Genomic DNA, 19,277 nt, shown 5'->3' on the forward strand with positions numbered 1-19,277 from the left:
GATGGTTTCTGAAGTCCAGAAAGTGGTTCTTGCAGTATATGAAGCTTTGCATAATTCTTGTGTTATTCTTGCAATCCACCCCCTCTCTTCCCCAATAAGCAAGTGAAGGTGGGAGGAAGTGCTACCAGTTGGCTACCCATTGGCTTTCATTATCTGTCAGACTAAACCGAAGAGAAATATGCATCAATGTATGTATATATGAAATATGCATGATTATCTGCAGAGAGGAATTTTTATTTCATGTTGTCCATAGTTTCCAATTTCATTAGCTCTGTGTAATGTAAACATTTTTTCAGCCCTCTTTCTTTAGATATTTCCATTTATACTTCTAACTGGTAAGAAAATTAGCCAGCTACATGTTTAGCCATACAAGATCCGGGCCTGTTTCTCACTCTTGTGGCTAAAGTCGTGAGAGATGGTGGGTAAGTAAGAGTTTCACTTTTGCAGTGCTTTATCTACAAGCAACAGCTCACTGCCATGAGAAGGGAAGTTTAAGACTTACAGGTAAAGAACCACTACCCCAATTCTGAGAAAACGTGCTAGCTTATTAAGCACTCTTTCCCTCCCTCCCCTTCTTCTTTCCTCAGTAGTCATGCTCCAATAACTTTAGATTAAGTAGATTTGTAAAAGTAACTTTATGCCCCACAGGTCAGTTCTACCATCTCCCCATGGAACAGAAAACTCTTTTCTGGTTCTGTTTTTTTTTTCTCTAAGTATTATTTAGGCACAAGGAACTATTTCCTTACACAAGCGAGCACTGCTTGACAGAGTTTACACATATCAATAACTGGTCTTCTCTAAATGTATGTAAATATGTGTATGTGTTAATTGTGTGTGAAGAGGTGCACAAATTACAGCTCAGTCTCCATGATTATGAGGGCCTTGTGAACCATTTGTCTTCTTTGCAGGATTTATGAAGCATAATGACTGGTATTTTGCAGCTTCCTCTTTTCATGCACTCTCCTTTTGCAGAGCAAAGCCCACATGTATTTGCCACTTGTAAAGAGAGTCTAGCAGGAAACAGAGCTGTCTGAGGTATCGCAACCAGCAATGGAGCAGGTCAACAGGCAGCTGTAAACGGGGCCCAGAGGTAAGAACAATGTGCCTTTTGTTACTTTTCAGCTTATTATTTGTATTCCTATTTCTATGCCAATAATTCAATGATATAATGCTGGCAGATTACAAACCAGCCTGTGTAATTCTCTCATGTAGATAGTAAATTTTTTAAATGACAAAAGTTGAACCAATTTGCCAAGCTTTAACCTTACATTTAAGCTTTTAATAAGCTGCAAAAAAATTTAAGTTCTTTTTGATCTGAAAGTTATTTTACCTGAAAAATGAAGTATTGTCTTCCTTATTTGTAGGTAACCCTTCACACAGCTAACTCTTGTACAACTGTTTGTACTATTAATACAATTGAATGTTTTTTTTCTTCCACAAGTTGATTTCTGACATTCATAAATCCTCTCACGGCTCTCTTATTCTTCTTATGCTTTATTTATTGAACATTTTTCCTTTAAAAATTCTATTTTTTACACACCATAAATATAATGTTATTGAACATGTAGCATTTAGGATTATTGTTTCATTTCATTTCATTACATTATGGTACTTTAATTTTTAAAAACTGATTTTCAATGTAATGTGCATGATCTTAAAATCTAAATAAGAAAATCTAACTTTCCTAATAAGAGTAGACTGCATTTAAAAGACTTAATAGAGCAAAAAAAAAAAGAAAGAAAGAAAGAAAATAAAGATAATTCATATTAGCAATTACAAATCAAACTACTCTGGTTTCATGAGTCAAGTTCTAAAATGCCACAAGTCCTATAAAATACTCTCTTCTAATTTGTGCAAGTCTGAGAAGCTGCTTGTGCACATTAACAATATTTAACTGTGTATTCAAGTATAGAAACTTAACAGTCTTTCTTGTAGCATCCTTTGGTTTCTTTAAGTTTTCTAAAATTACATTGAAGATAACAAATAGAATTTTAGAACAAACAATGGCGCTGAAAAGCACCGTTCAGTTACACATGTGGGTTTTGCATAGTTTGCCAGTGAAAAATCAGAAAACTTAACTTACGAAGATGACATACATCACATATTCACTGTTTGAGATTTGCTAAAGGAAACATCCAGACTCGCATATCTGAGCACATTTAATTTTACTCTTAAAGGAGATAGTCATGGCCTCCAGAAAAGGGAATCGACAACCTCTCATTTCTGCAGGAGCTTTTGTTCACAGTGCTAAACGGCAGTGATATCTTGCGTGTGCTGTACAGTTCCTGAGACCTACTGACCGTTTAAACCATCACCACACACTGGTCCTTGACCATAGTCATTGTCCTCTTATAATGGTTCAGGAAAGCAAATATTTAGTGTTATAAATTCAGAAAAGTAGGGGTTGAGGATTTAGCTCAGTGGTAGAGCGCTTGCCTAGGAAGCGCAAGGCCCTGGGTTCGGTCCCCAGTTCCGAAAAAAGAAAAAGAACCAAAAAAAAAATGAAAAAAAAAAGAAAAAAAATTCAGAAAAGTAGTTGATAATGAGAGTTAGACCATCTAACTAGAGTGTAGAATATGTTGTTAGTGAGTCCGATAACATGTTACCTTTAAGTATTGCATATTAACTCAACAATACTTCTATCTGAACTTGGTTATGTTAATTCAACAATTGTATTTCTAAAGTCTATCAATAACCACATTTTTGAATATCTATACTTTTAATCATGAGACCTTTTGGTATCATTAACTACTGATTATTGGGAGTGTGCTATATATTACATAGCATCACAGTTCATATTGAATAAGAACCATGAAAAAATTATAGAGTAAGTTGATCACCCCTTTAACTCAGGGCAGTAAAAGAAGGCCAAGGTTGTAGAGAACATGCTGTCTTCTTGGCAGGGCAGATTGGTTGTTGATGTGAATTATTATGTCTGATTTAGCAGCTTGCTTCTAGATTGTGGAAAATAAGTTTAGAATTTCTTCTTTGAAAACAATCTATTTACGGACAGGAAATATGAGCTCTTGACCGGTTGTTTCCAGGAGACATGTGAACGTTGAAGGGACATTTGCTCAATATTAGCGTTGTGTTTCTTCCTTCAGAAACTCATTTAAGCAGAGCACTTAGAGTCAGCACATGAATCAGAAATGTTTGAAGTTGAGTTGCAAAGAAGGCTGCAAGTTATATATGTCCGGAAAACAAATTTTGAATTTTGATACATAAATGTTTCACAAGATTACATTTCTTGACATAATTATAAGAATGACTGTTGAAACTGCATGTCTGCTTTATTACCAAATTTTAACAAGCCCCAGACGTTAAGAACACATGGGAGATAGGTCAAGGACATGTGAGATGATTGGAAGCCTCCTAGATACTAAGCTCAGAACAAGTGGGTGTCTCTCTCTCACTCTGGCCATCCCCAAATTGTCCACTATGAAAGAGAGTGACCTGCTTGTCATGAGTGTTATCCCTCCTAACCAGTAGCCAAGTGCACTTTTAAAAAATGATTTTTCTTGGAAATACTGATACTAATTTTGTATGTATATATCTAGTTCTAAAAGAATACCGCACATTATGTCTTTCTTTCTTTCTTTCTTTCCTCCTTCCTTACTTCCTTCCTTCCTTTCTTTCTTTCTTTCTTTCTCTCTTTCTTTCTTTCTTTCTTTCTTTCTTTCTTATTTTTTTCTTTTCTTTTTTCTATTTTGTTTATCCTTCATTCAGGCATTTTCCCATGTTCAATAAGAAGAAATTTAGTTGTCTGGTAGAATATGAAATGTATCCAAACTATGAAAATCTTCTGCTTTTAGAATAGTTGGATCTTCTAGCTTTTCAAAGTCAAATGTATGTCCTATACCTTGGATATTCTCGGCTCTTATTAGTGTAACTCAAAAGTAAGTACCAATTGTAGCATATTTAAAATATATATGGTCCTGAACATTTGGGGAAATAATTATATGTATAAAAATGTAGAGTGCAAGTAAGTGCAAAGAAAGAATGTGCATGTCAATTTATGAAATTATTTGTGTAAATATAAAGATATAAGCAAGCCTATTCTGCTATGGAATGTGTCTCTTTCCAACGTTAATGACGTACAGCTTCCATTTATACATCTGAGCTGTAGGGAAACAACTAAACGCATTATTTCCTGGCTTTCACATATTTAAACTATAAATTTTGGGGGGATGACTGTTATATTTTCTTCACTAGCCTGACATTAATGCTGTTGAGTTTTTGTTTACTTGTGTTATTGGTTTGCTTGTTTGTTCGCATTTAGTATTTTGCATGAACTAAAACCTGGGCCCTTAGATTCGATGCTGTCTGTATTCCTTTCACTTTTGTTTCCATCATTGTAAGCATGACTGAAAACAGTTTTACTTTTTTATTTTATATATTTTTACTTTTAATGTTATTGCAAAAACTACCTTTTATTCTTAAATCCTATCTTAAGAAGGAATGGCATTATAGTTGAATACTTAATTTCAGAATTGCAAAAAGTGACTGAGAATGAAGTTGGCCATTGTGTGGGTACCTGGACTGGAACTGGTTTCTTTCCTTACTGATATTTCACTTACAGATTGTTCATTGGGAGCCTTTACTTGTTCTACTCTGTTCTTAGCACATCCTCAAATTCTTTGTACCCTGGAAAGAAGTGCTGTCATGTGGTCCACGAAAGCATCATTACGGCTTGTTCTGATTCCGAATAAATAGTGTAAAATTTCATCAGACATCTTTTTCATTCAATTTGCCTTTGCACAGGAAAATAATTTTAAGCAAGTTATTCATCCTCTCCTTTCATGGCAGACATATCCGAGTGAGAAAAGCAACAAAAGCACTCTCCGTGATAACGCTGCCAAGTAAAGAAAATTTATCTCTTTCTCAGACTCACACGCAACTTTAACTAATTTTCCAAGTTATAATTTGAGTGTAGTGATTCACACCTGCACCCCCAGCAAGAAGGAGGCTGAAACAAAATAATTCGATTTTGTTTTGTTTTGAGGGTGGCCAGGCTATGTCATGAGTTCAGGGCCATATTTGGATTCAGAGTGATGCCTTTCCTTGAAAACTGATAAAATAAAAAATAATTCCAAACTCCACAGTGTCATGAAATACTTTAAAAGGCATCTGTGTATCTTACTCGGTTTCATAGCCGATCCCCCATCTTTCTTTCTCTCTGTAGTCATTCATTATGCTTTGATCTTTAGAGCACAAGACTCTTCCCTTCCATGTGCAATCGTACATACACCAGCAGATAGAAACAGCGCTCCATTCCACACGTCTTTACTGACAGTCCGTTTTCATGGAATCTCCGTCCCTATTTCACTTTTGCTGTTCAATAATATCCTTTATAATGTTATCCCTCCAGTAACCAATTCAATCTAGAGTTGATAATCACATTTAGTTGGTATTTCTCTTTTTTATTTTTAATTGACAAATAAAATCGTATATATTCATTCTGCACAACATATTGTTTTGAATTGCGTGCGAACTTTAATGGGTAATTGGAGATAATTAGCATATGTATTTCTCCACATATTTACTTTATTTTACTGTTGAAACACTCAAGAACTATTTCGTTGGCAGTTTTCACAGATACTACACGTTGTAACTGACAGTCACCGTGCCGAGTGCTTTGCCTTCCCACTCTTTAGGTTGGAATATTCTCATGCCTTTATCTTTGGCAAAACGGAAGGAATTAAAGTGTATAATCTTTTCACCAACACCTTTTCTACACATTTTAAATTTTTCATAAAATAAAGTTAGCTGATGTATAAAATTTGCATATAGTATGTGTTGATACAGAATAAATTGTAAAATTTTCAAACAGGGTATATATATATATATATATGTATATATATATATATATATATATATATATATATATATATATTTCAAATACTTATTAATACCTGGGGGAAAGTATCTCTTCTGATAGCTTTTTAAGAAATGGACATAACTGTTACCTGTAACATGCTTAATTTTGCTAGCATGTTTCTGTTTGCTGTCACTTTGGCTCGCCTCCTGTTTGGGGTAGTCAGACATTTTCTGGGGCAGTCTTGCAGGGGTGTTGCTTCCTCCGGTGCTACCATGTGGAAAGGCTCTTACACTCACTTGTCTTGCACCAGCAATGTCAGTTTTATTGCCTTTTTGAGGTATTGCCTGCAATTTCCCACTATATAACGACAACTTCCCAAACAAAAACTTTATCTTGGACATAATACTGATACTCTTGTCTAATGTAATCTTTATTGGGAAGTTTAACAAGCGCTTACCTTGCATAAACAGCAACTGTGGTACTTTCTTCATGCTCGCATGTTGTTTCCAAGCTACTACAGACCAAAGATCTTTTCTTCCACACTGGTTTATTTATGTCTTGATCTATGCTCCTGGGCTCAGGGAGCAAGCAGCTTTTTTCGTGACTTGTAATTGTTTATTACCTTGATGATTTACTGTCAGATTATACCCATTTGGCCATCAGAGCTCATTTATTCTGTTTTTCTATGTCCTTATGTTATTCAAAAACCATATTACTGATCTTTATATTACATTTGGCATGAAAAAGATATACTAAGCTGTCACAACATCCATTCAGTTCAAGAATCTTTTGCCCTGTCTTTTGTTGGTGGAACTAAAAATATGATCCCTGCCACTCAGATAATTTGCTTCATGACCCCAGAATACAGTAACGTATATGCACATGCACCAACACAAACACATAGCTATATATGCTTATATCAACATACATTTGTGAAAGTATTTATATCAATGCGTATATTTCTATATTTTCTGGGTATTCTTAACTCATTCTGATTTTCTCTAGGTGAAACCATCTTCATAGGCATTTTTTTACCCTCCCCTTTCCACATTTTTTCCTCTCCCAAGATGAGGTCCCTGTAGCCTGACAACTTGACATGCTTGTACACTGGCTCAGTTCCACACAGTGCAGCTAAAATAACATCAGAATTTCTCCTGAGAAGTGAGCCCAGGGATTCTGCGCACATGCTTTTCATCCTCCCCAATATCACCAAATAATTGTTTACACATTCCTTGGCTCGTTGTGTCCTTCCTACCTTCTGTTTCCTTCCCAAGCAGCGTGACTATACTATTAATTAAGCTTGCTTCCGTTCAGTGCTAGGTTCAGGATTTTTAACAATTATATTCTCAGTTTAATTTTATTTTTGGCTTCATTAATTTATTTTAAATGTCTTCTTTGTTTTCAAACTGTACATAAAAACTTGTGCCAGCCAGTTCTACTAATGACTCAATATATCCTGACTTAAATGTTGTGGATATAATCCAGAAACACCTGTTTGAGTTATATGTTGAACTTACGTTTTAAGTTAAATACATTAATTTTTTTCTTAGCTAAAATTATTATTTTGATATTGCAAAAATGAAAACTCCAAAATGTTGTATACTGAATATTTGTAGCTATACTTTACAGATTTATCATTCCACAGCTTATGTCTAATGTGCACATGGAATCTCATTTACAGAAAAACCATTAATGTAAGGAAGAAAAGCAGGAACCATGAATCTGCAGATTCTATGCATGGCAAAAATCTATCATCTGATATGTAATACAGACCATACCGTTATTACGACTTCCCTATAGTCTACTTATGAATTTGCAACTACAAGCATATCCTTACTGTTTGTGTTAGGAAGCCAAAATACATTTTCAATTTCTATTCATTTACTTACTGACTGTAGTCTTAAGTAAGTGACTTGCTTCTTCTTTTCAAATATCTAGCCTCAGTCTTCCCAAGCTCGTTGAGTCAGGGTTTTGGGGGGTTTATTGTTTTTTTTTATTTTGTTTTGTTTTATTGCACATGCTCATTTCTCTTTCTTTAACTTTCCATTGATTTGAAATAATAGAAAAACTACTCTTCCTGAACTGCCTGGCAGTCGACTTGGGTGTCAGAATGACTATTAACTGGTGCAGTCAGATACTAACAGAAGCCAAAATTTCAACATCCTTCTAGATGGAACCTTTCCCTTCCCACATCTCTCTGCCTCGCCCACTGTAATGATCACCAACCAGCACCCTTATCGCAGTTACGCAGTCACCCTCAGCTGTTTTCCACCTATCAGCAAGTTTATGAAGTAGGTCCAAAGCAAGTCTGGAAGGCTTCTCCTTCCACACCCTGTGGACAATATACCACATAGTGCTCTTTGCTCTTGTAGCCTCCTGAAAAACTCTTTTCACTCTTGTGGGCCTGTCAGCATGGCCAAATTACAAATTAAGCCCTATTACTCTCTGCTCAGAAATTCTCCAAATGTTTTCCATTTTAATTAAGAAGAGAACCCAAATCTTAGATATGGCTGTGCCTTGATCTCTACATGCATGTCCTTTCTCACACTGACTCTTTGTATCTCCTGGACTGACTCTTCATTTTTACCACAGCATGCTGCAAGCCCACGACTGACCCAGGTTTTTTCTTTCTTTTCCCCTCATACTCATTTCTCAATCTCTCTCATGCTCTTCCCATACATGGTGACACAATAGTTTATTCATATCTCAGCTCAAACATCCCCCCCCCCCAGGCATCGCCTCTCATTATCATCCACATGCTCAATTGCAGTAGACTGCCTAGTGGCTTTCTAACATTTTTTTTCCTTTTTTTTTAATTTTTGGTTTCCTTGAGACTGGGTCACAATGTGTAGCTCAAACTGGCATACAATTCATGCTACTCCTACCTCAGCTTCCCAACTGCTGCAAATATAGTTGTAGTGTGCATTCCACTGGAGCCTTCCTTCTCTTTCCATCCCTCCTCTCCCCCTCCCCTCCTCCCTCCTCCCTCTTCCCTGCCTCCCTCTGTCTCTTCCCCCTTCTTTACTTCCTTCCTCTTTACTATTTTAATAGCACATTTTTTAAAAAAATTGTTTTTGCTTTTGTTTTTCAGACAGTCTCATTAAGTAGGACTATCAGACTGCATCTCCCTATGTAGACCAGGCTGGGCTCAAATTCACCTGGCTTAGCCTCTTGAGTGTTGAGATTAAAGAGTGGAGCACCATGGCTGATGTTGATCTGTTTTTAAAAGTCTGCTCTTCCGTGTATGTTCTTCTTAACAGACTGCAAGCTCCTTAGTTGTTTGTGCCGTGCCCCTTGTTTTTACTACACTGCATAGTACATAATTCATGCTCAATAAGTAAATGATAGCCGAGTCCAACATTCCACCAATTCTGGGCTACATAGCTACACATCAAATCCACAAAATAAAAATAGCTGGATCTCATGGCTTCCAAAGAGAGGTCTTAGTTATGGCTGTACTACATGCAGTTGTCAGGTGGAGAAACTGTCAAAGGAACTGAAACCAAACTGTGGTCCCAGGAGACAGTAAATAGACCAAAATGTTCTTATTTTCTCCCCCCTCCCCTGCCTCTGTCATCCTGTGTTGGCTTTTTTCTACTGAGCTAAAAACAGTCAAGTTCGCAGTGTTTCCACTAGCATTTCAGAATTCTGAAGTTGGAGGTAATACTTTGTCTTGCTTTTCCCACTGTCTTCAATTCATTCCCCCACCCTACCACAGGCAAATCCATGTGATACTCGTCTTTGACAGTCAGAGGTCATGGCTGTCCATAAGTCTATCTCTGTCAGAATGCTTTTCTGATTAAGCATGCTGCTTTGTAAGACTTCCTGGATCTAGTTTTGATGTTGAGGTTGATTACAGAGCTACTCTAGGGAAACTGACTTTCTTGTGTATTCAGAATATAAAATAGAAAGATATAAACACATGCCTTGGCTCTTGAGATTATCAGACCCAAAATGCTGACAAGATGATGGTGATGATAAAGTACTGAACATTTTGGGGGCCATTATTCTTCAAGTGCTTTAACTTAACAGCCTCAACAATTCTGTAAAATCAGAACTACTCACATTTTTCATAAATAAGAAAAACATACAAATTCAGAGAGTGGATAGGTGGATAAAGTCATAAAAACTTGGTCCTGGTGTGTTTATTTCCAAGCTGGATCTTTGCTGACTTATGATACCACGTGTACTACTTACTATTTAATAAGGAAAGCAGGTCAACTTATGGCTTGGATGCAGGGAAGGATGTTCGTCTTTATGGTGTAGCTCTGACTTAGAAAAACTCTAAATAGGGGAGCACTGTGCACAGACTGCAGCAATGACGTACTAAAGGCTCTCTGGAGAATGACACTGGAAATAATATAATTGTGTTATAATCACAAGGACAATTCCTGATATCATTTAATGAGATGCAGAAAAATTTGATCTAGATAAGGTAATCAGTTAAGACCAGGTCAGAAAATTTCGGAGAAAGTTCAAAGAAGAGAGAAGCAACTCCAGAATTCCAGGACTTTGATATGGAGCCATATGGAGTCATTTTCACAAGCCGTATTCCTACCCAGAGAGGTGGGATGTGACACGAACTACTTTATGTGAAGACTTTAAATCTAGTGACAAGCTTTGGTTTTCATTTTGAAGTGAAATGCACTCTCCATGCACTTTTAGCACTGGTGTACGAAAGCCTGTGGTTTGAGCATTATTCTAAAGCCAGAGAGGCAGTGATAACTTAGGCCTCGAGGTTCTCACAGTCTAAATGAGAGAAGCACTGGATAAAAGAGTAAAGCCCTTTCTGGAGGGTCCTTATGATGGTGACTATGCCCAGGCCATTCAGCAGAGTTACATAACAGAGACAAAGGATAAGGGCTTTTCTCTTGTGTGGTTTCTCAAGGTTGCTTCTTTAAAGGGATGGTAGTTAAGGCAATAACAAGGCCAAAGGAGGGTCATTGTCAGGCCCAGGGCAGGACTGAACTGTACTTGACATATCAGAATGCAGAATGGAGTTTACATTTTAGTGTGTCACAGGAAAGAAGGGTCTTGTACTGATATTCAGAAATGGTTGGGTCATATAGATTGGAGGCCAAGAGACAAAGTTGTTCACTGTGAGCAAACATTGGCAATGATAAGCACATATGTGAACTGGGGGGGCAGAAATGCTCAGAGAGATCCATTATCTCTGATTAATACAGGGCAGAGAACACTGCTGGGTGAAAAGCAGTGGCAATTACTACCCAGGTCAGAAGTTTCCTTGGAGATAAATTATTATATTAGATGAATTGCAGATAAGACAGGCTTACATTCAGAGGTTAACTACACATTTTTGCCCTTTCATTTCTGTAATAGGTCAAGTTTGATAAAAGGTGTAAAGGGTTCAAAAATTATTTAAATTTGTTAGATTAAGATTTTTGAGAAATTGTTAAGGGATAATGGAGTATTTGTCCTAGCCATTTGAACATATGTATAACGGTATCCAGTGACAGCCATCATGACCCTTAATTTCTGTATGTAAATGAGGTAGAAAAGGCTATTTTCCAGCCCCGAGAGACAACCTCTCTCAGATACTCTCATTTGTTCTTTCCAGAGTATCAGTGACTGTTGAACCCTAGAAGTACCAGCATACTTTTTTCATAAGTAGTGATTATAAATTTCTCTGATAGTTAAAATTACCCCAAGAGATGTAAACAATCTAAATGGTCACCTTTAAGTCATCATTGGTTGGACCAAACTTCTGGGGACCATAGGTTCAGTGGTGTGAACTGCTAAGGAGCTATTGAATACATTACTGAAAAGTATGTTTTTCATTGGTTTAGCAGCCCCAGTGCCAGTTAGCAAGGGATCACAGAACAAATGCTCAGGCTGGGGAGCCATAGTGGATACAGGCAGTGCTGTGCGAGCTGGATCTGAGCTGGAGCCCAGAGCCAGGTGTAGTGGCTCACACCTACCTCTGCACTGGGCTGATGGAAGCAGGAGAATTGCTAGGACCCTACTGGACAGCCACTCTAGCCGGCTTAGCAAATTGCAGGCAAGTAGTAGACCCTGTGTAAAAAGACAAAATAAAAAAAGTAGATGGTGCCTGAAGAAGGACTCTGAGGTAGATCTCTGGCTTCCATAGACATGCACATGAAACTATGTCTACACATCCACACATATATCCACATCACAGTTGTATACATAGAAACACTTACATAACACACACACACACACACACACACACACACACACACACACACACGCACTGTCTTGCTCTCATACTCTAAAAGTTAATGACATGAAATATGACTCTTTTTATTCCTGGCTTACGTAAAAACCTGGCAATAAAATTTTACTAGCCGTTCTTGGACAAAAGTCTGTGCTAGAAGATTGACCATAACTGAACTAGGGAGTCACACTCTTTGCTTTCCCTAGGGTGAAAGACAAGCACAATGTAGGATTGTAAATTCCACTTCAAACTCTTCTGCCTCCCCCCTAAATAAAAGCATAAAACAGAACAAGCTTTTGCTGTGCTGGTTCTGCAGAGACATGATGGGCTTAGTAGCTAATGGATCCATGCATTTCATCCTACTATAACTCTCTTGGTCTGATGACTCACCATATTACAATACTTATTTTTGCCTAATATTAAATGCTATGTTATCCCAAGTGCATGTGTATGGAAGAATAAACTCATAATTATGTACACTGCGTATGAGAGAACATGATGATATTTAGGCTACTTCCTGGCTAGGGCAGAATAATACAAAAGCATGAGAGTTTGAGAACATTGGGTTTTCTGCAGTCGAAGTGGGATGTACTTTCTTCAGTCACGTATCTGTTGACAAGTGCTCAGGTTGACTCCATAACAACTATTTTAATTGTTGTAAAAATGAGCTCTGTAATCAGTCTTCTGTTTCTTCCAAATACTGACTTGTTTCCTTTGCATGTATATTAAATAGTGAGGTTGTTGGATCATATATAAATTTCATTTTCAGTTTTGTACGTATGCCAATTCACATTCTTACCAGCAGTGTAAAGGATTCCTTTATCAATCTTCACATCCTTAACAAAAAATGCTTATGTTTTTGTCTTTTGGGTAATAGCTGTTCTAACCAGAGTGAGGTGGTGCTTCATTTCTAAGAGAATTGATATTAAATGTACTCATCACATATGAAGACATGCTAACCATGCGAGGCCAAACATCTGCTAACAAAGCTAGTTGTTACAATTCTAGAAAGTGTAATGTCAGAAACTGTGTTGCGTGTGGAATAAATGCATGCAAATTTATCAGTCTGAAAGTAAAGCAGTTGAATAAAAAAGAGTAGCACAGGTGTGTCGAAATGAACTAGATTCTAGGAAGAGAATGTGGAAGGAGCACATGGCTGGAGGCCTAACAAGTTAGCTCAGGAGTCTCTACAAAAGGTGCCTTCCTGGAAGCCTCATTGCCTGTCTTGTTTTGCTTTGTTCCTCTAACTCTTTCGTTACTCACCATATAGTAGAAGGATACCTTTCATAGGTAACGTCTTTTTGGTGTGAGTCTATCCTTCCTGGGGCACAAGCATTTGGTATGGTTCTCAACAACACATAACCATGACTTATCCCCAGAGTTCTGAGCATCCCTTTGACTCATGTTACTCAAAAGACACAAGAAGATGACTGAATTTTCCACCTTGGACTGTTATTGGAGCATATACAAACAAACCATGCCATACAATAAGGCCCTTCTGACCCCAAAGACAGTGGTTCTCATGCAACTGTCTATTGCAGTCTTCTTAAAATTGGTAGATATTATTAATTTAGCTTGGTTTGTTTTCTCATATTCTTTCTTGTAAAGTAGTAAGGAATGTTGGATTTTTTAAAAAAGGTGTGCATTGGAAGACTAGGAGCAATGATGTCCTATTTCGCCCAATACTGTGGTTTGAGCTTGGCACTGTTGGTGTTGTGAGACAGGACTAAAGACTGATATTTCTCAGTTATCTTTCATTTAAGAAAATTTTGGAGGGTATTTTAAAGTTATATCTTACTGATCTATTAAAAGACCTCCAGTAGCATCTTTTTATGACCAGACTCTCTTATGATCCATAGCTGCATGTTTCTTACACTTTATAGTTTGAGTTCTCACATTCTGGACAAATGTGAAGCTTAATAGGTAGTGTTTTTAAAATGCTCTATTTTCTTTTAAAATTAATGATTACTTTCCACTTAAAGTAACAATAGTGACCATAGTATACCAAAGGTCTGATCCCGGAGTCGTGTCCGGTCATAATTTCATGCAGTAGAGGTTTATAACCATCTCTGGAAACTGCAACTTGAAGGGATTATTCGCATCTCATGCCTCTTTATTGTTCAGGAACCAATACCTTTGAAGGAATAGTACTTCCTTAAGTAACAAACCACTCTTTCTTGATCGGACTCTTCCAAAATTGTTGCTTCATACACAGGCAGGTCCATGTCCACCAGATTATGCCCTGTTGCCAGTGGAAGTCAAAGACTAAGTTAGCAGGCCAGGGAGCAGCCAAGAACAAACCTCAGGCACTAAGACTCTGACCAGTGGCAAGTGGTTCAGGTCCTGTATTCAACATGTGTCCACTTTGCTACAAGCTCCAAATGAGTTTTCTGCCTGAGTCACCACTTTGTTCAGCAGTAAACACAGTGATGTCTTTGGCTGCTTCTTTCTCAGTGAGGACAATTTTGGTTGTGTCACAAGCACATGTGCTTCTGTTTCATGATACTGTAGGCTACTATGCATGTATGAGTAGGATGTCAGACTCAAGGTGCCCTTTATTTAAACATGCTCAAGATTCACCTAGCAAAACGAATCTTCCTTTGCCTTCATGAGATACTTGGCGTTTGGGGACCCTGAAATTACTTTCAGTTTCTAGCAGACAGATTCACCAGAACTTTGCAAGACTACAGAAGATCTCCCAAGAGGGAAAGGCGTCCTGACTAAAATTCTAGTTTACATTATCTTTAGAAAGCTACACTCCATGAAGAGAGATGAGCAGTGGGTCCACCCTCTTTCATATCGTTAGCTTTTCCTTTATTTAATTGTAAAGAATGAATGACAAGCAGGAAAGTGATTTTGGTGGAGCGTGGGCGCTGGAAGCTGTGGGAGGAAGTTACACTCTACACAGCAGTAAGCTTGTGGGTGGCAGTTACAGACTAGTTGAGAATAATCATGCGTAAATGTCTCTACAGTGCTGCCTTGAAAAGATTCAATATGATTCTATTATAGGCACTTGATATATTATTTGAAATAAGCACGTATTAACTTATATCCAGGAACAGATAAATGGTAACTACAACAAGGACAAATAAGTTTTTAAAATCGCTTTTATCTGTGACAAAACAAAAGATAATATAAGTGGATTTTCAGTTTTTTTCAAACGTAATTTTAAAAGCTTGCATGTTATACGCCTTGAAAATATTAAAGCAATATTTGTCTGTTAATGTCACTACTTTAAAAGGTTCATTGTAGAAAATAAATGAAAGTAACACCAAAAGCCACAGCAAGGACCAGGGTGCAGTAGTAATAATAATCAGGCATAGATTTCTGATTCCTTGCCCTGAAGGACTGCTTCCCACTAAGAAGAAACAAAGTAACTATTTCATGCAACTAATAATAGAATTCTGTCCTTAGAAAAAGAGGATTTGATCATTCACGAGTCTATACGTCTACACATTTGAATCTGATGGTAAAAGAGAATGATGGTGATGATGATGATAAATGGGGAAGGAATAGTGAATCAGTGATTGAATGTTTACTGCCTTTGCTTAAAGAACCCAAGTGTGGTTCCCAGTGTTCACACAGCAGCTCATAAATACCTGTAACTCCAGTTCAAGAAGCCCCACCCTCTCTTCTGAGAGCTACTGCACATGCATGAGTACACGCATATTTACTCAGGCACATACACACACACACACACACACACACACACACTTGAATGTATAGTCTCAAAGAGATAAGTGTCTAATCAGGTTCATTAGTTTTACACATTTCTTTCCCATATTGACACATGTTACTGGTCATAACTTATGACTTCAAAACCACTGCCATTGCTAGTCTGCAGCCTTCAAGTTGCATAGCATCTACTCTTGTTCACCCTAGGGGAAGCTGGGATTATGCCAGCCATTCCACAACTTCTTATAGCCCAGATAGGAAAATTGATAGCAATAGTGTTTAACATGAAAGCACAGTGTTGTCTGGTGTCCTGGAAGCTAAGAACTGAAAGGTTTGGAAAGGGAAAAGAATGTTCTTCCTTGTCTAAGGATGTGTGGTACTGGGAAGCTGGAGTGTTAGTCTATTGCAGCTCTGCACTACTGACGCCATTTGTAGATACATGGGTGTTCAGGCCCATCCAGTTACAGCTGGTAGTCCATCTGGATTGAGAGCTCCAACTGTATATGTAGCAGACAATAGCCTTGTTGGGCACCAGTGGAATGGGACGCCCTTGGTCCTGCCAAGGCTGGACCCCCTGTGCAGGGGAATGTCTGTGGGAGATGGATGGGGGGAAAACAACCTTTTGGAGGATAGGAAGGTTATGGACAGGAAACCAGGAAAGGGAATAATATTTGAAATGTAAATAAAGAAAGACATCCAATAAAAAGCAAATAATAATAATAATAATAATAATAATAACAACAACTTGGATTTGGAACATGTATGAAAGTAAAGGAGTTGTGACTGAAATAGATATAATGATGTATGAAACTGCAACAGCTATAATGACCTCACAGCATCATGGAAAGTTCTGCTGTAAAATATACCGTGTCGTGTCCAATATAATTACTTCCTGTGGTCCTCTCATACTATTGACAATCATGAGTTTATTCTCAAAAGATTCAAAAAGTGGGTATAAAAATAAAAATTCAGTTTCCTGATGGCAATGTAAAAAAAAAAAGACTTGAAACAGAAACATCAACTGAAAATCAAGTGAGGCACTTCTTGTTAATATATATGTATGGTTTCCATGTGGAAGCATGTTAAAGGAACCTATAAAATGCAGTAGAATATACAAAATGGGATTTGGCTACTTCGTCTTTGAGTACACACAAGGGAAGTGCCAGAACACATTTCTTTCCTCTGATTCCTTGATGTCACCCTGGCAGGTTTTCTATGATCTGTTTTTGCAGTAGAGGTAAGGCGTGGAATCCAAAGCGACACCAACCCAAACATTTACAAAGCTGTGGGATCTCAGTGGCTTTAACACATGTGGACCACTAGTGCACACCTAAGGGAGTAACCCTGCTTTGTTTGCCTGAGAAGTACCTCGGCCAAGCTGCTGTGTGACTGAACGAGTTCTTCCCTCACCAAGGCTACTCTCCACAACCATGCTAGCCCCCCAATTTCTAGAAGCATATGAACACCAGTTTGCTCAAACCTAACTATTTTCCTACAGAATCTACTGTTTCTATTCAGTCAACTAAATTTTACCCATCCCAAGTAGAAACTGAGCAGATCAATGGATTGCTTCTAATCCCAAGTGACATCATTTCTGAATCATTAGCAGTCTCACACTGGAACCATTTAGAGGGTTTTATGATACCTGTATGCTGGGCCCATTCCCAGGAATCGATTCTGTTGGTCTAGGCTTTTGTCTATTGTTCCAAAACGTTGACAACCACAGGCCTGATTTCAGTCACTTCATTTCGAACAGCACCCTGTGTACCTCTGTGAGGTTCAAAGTCATGTTAGAGTCTGAGGATTCAGTAGCTTCTATTCTTCCTTTATTTCAGGAGGGAAATAAAAAGGTCAGGGAAAGTGTTGAGGAGTTTGCAGAGGAGAGGAGGTGGTATCCTTCCCCAGGGTGCTCAGAGCTATTCCAATTAGCGGTTCATTAGGGTTAACAAGCTGTCCTTTGTAGAAGCAAATACTCTCTGTTCTTGCCTAGGTGCAAATGACTTTAATGAGATAATCTCCTCTCACCTAGTGAAGATTTGTTACTATAGGTTTAAGAAAGCTAGGAGAAAAAGTTGGAAGGCCCCTGAGACTCACTGAGGTGTACTAGGGCCCAGCTGTTTGGCAGTCCAGCATCCGGGAAACAGGCATGAGAAATAGGTTTTCATAAGACAACACGATCACTCTGCCATCCAAACTTTTCCTTCATATTGCTGGGTGATGAGTGCGAAGTGTATGCACCTCATCAAATCATTTGTCTCTCTTGGTCCTTTGTGACTTTTCTCTGAAAAATTTCACCTCTGCCACGAAGCTGTTAACAATGTTGGATAATTTTACTACTTGTCAGCAGCTTAGATGGCCGTGAAGACCAAGGACTTGCCTAGCCCTGTCCTCCTTTCCACCTGTTTACATGGTAAATATGTCTGGCCTATTAGTCTTAATGGAATTGCTGCATTTACTACAAGCTTTCCAATTGGTATTCTCACCCAATCTATTCCTATCTTCAGACTAATGGAACACCCTGAGGAAGGTGGGGGGAATCACAGAATGATAGAAATGTAGAATAGTATAAAAAAACAGAAGAAAAGAATGTCAAGCATGAGTAGAGACCCATATAATATATTCTGGAGATAAAAAAAAATCAAGCCATCTGTTTAGCATATTTATAAGTGTGTCAGCTTTAAGAATTAATAAGGTAGTGGGCGGCACATCCTTCATAGAAAATAATCAGAGACTTTTACAATGAACAGTATTAATAATATATATGCTTAGAGTATGTGAGAGAACTAAATTATATATACTTTAATGTTTTTAGTGATAAGACCAACAAGTTACTTCTTTAAAAAGAATTGCCAGGAAATTCTGTATTAAGCAACACCACATCATGTTATGGTATAATAGAAAGTGTTTCACAACGTTGCTTATAATTACACAGCATAAGCAAAAACAGATAAAATGTCTACTTTAGACTCCCTGCCTCTTGTTTCATGGTTAATTTTGTGTGTTTTATTTACTAAAAGGCCATATTATATATTTTGTTTTTTTAATTAGTCCCCCGACCATGACAGACTTTTATCTTAGACACATTACGTTAGAAATCTGTCGTGTTACTATTACTTAATGCTTTTAGGAACTCCCTATGGAATTCTATAGGACAGAAGGCTTGACCTCATATGAGCTGTGAGACTTAAGTCAGAGGATCAACTCTGCAGCCTGATATTATGTGAAAGATGATGATTACAGTGATCAACACGAGGGATATCCTTTGTTCCATACAGTTGTGTTACAAACTAAAGTTGGGGCTGTGGAGATGACCCAGTGCTTAAAGTGCTTGCCTCATGTGCTGGTTAGCTTGAACTGTCAGCTTGACATAATCTAAGATCACCTGAGAGACTTAGTGAGGAATAGTCTTGATTGGGTGGCCTATGGGCATCTCTCTCTCTCTCTCTCTCTCTCTCTCTCTCTCTCTCTCTCTCTGTGTGTGTGTGTGTGTGTGTGTGTTGTCTTGATAGTTAATTGACATGGCAAAAAACTAGCCCACTATGGACCACATTGCACTGTAGTTAAGAACCCAGCCCTTATGAGAGAGGA

At 37.9% G+C, this 19,277-nt stretch overlaps 1 protein-coding gene across 21 annotated transcripts in view; it reads left to right on the forward strand.

Moving 5' to 3' along the window:
* The first annotated feature begins 992 nt into the window (after positions 1-992).
* Positions 993-19,277, forward strand: part of Mbnl1 (muscleblind-like splicing regulator 1) — a 167,892-nt gene continuing 149,607 nt past the window's right edge. For all 21 annotated transcript variants that reach the window (XM_087616795.1, XM_087616819.1, XM_087616840.1 and 18 more), the window contains exon 1: positions 993-1,090. The gene's annotated coding sequence lies outside the window, so the exon portion shown is untranslated. The remainder of the gene's footprint in view (positions 1,091-19,277) is intronic.

This window comes from Rattus norvegicus, chromosome 2 (assembly GCF_021556685.1).
Source record: "Rattus norvegicus strain SHRSP/BbbUtx chromosome 2, alternate assembly SHRSP_T2T, whole genome shotgun sequence".
NCBI classification, from domain to species: domain Eukaryota; kingdom Metazoa; phylum Chordata; class Mammalia; order Rodentia; family Muridae; genus Rattus; species Rattus norvegicus.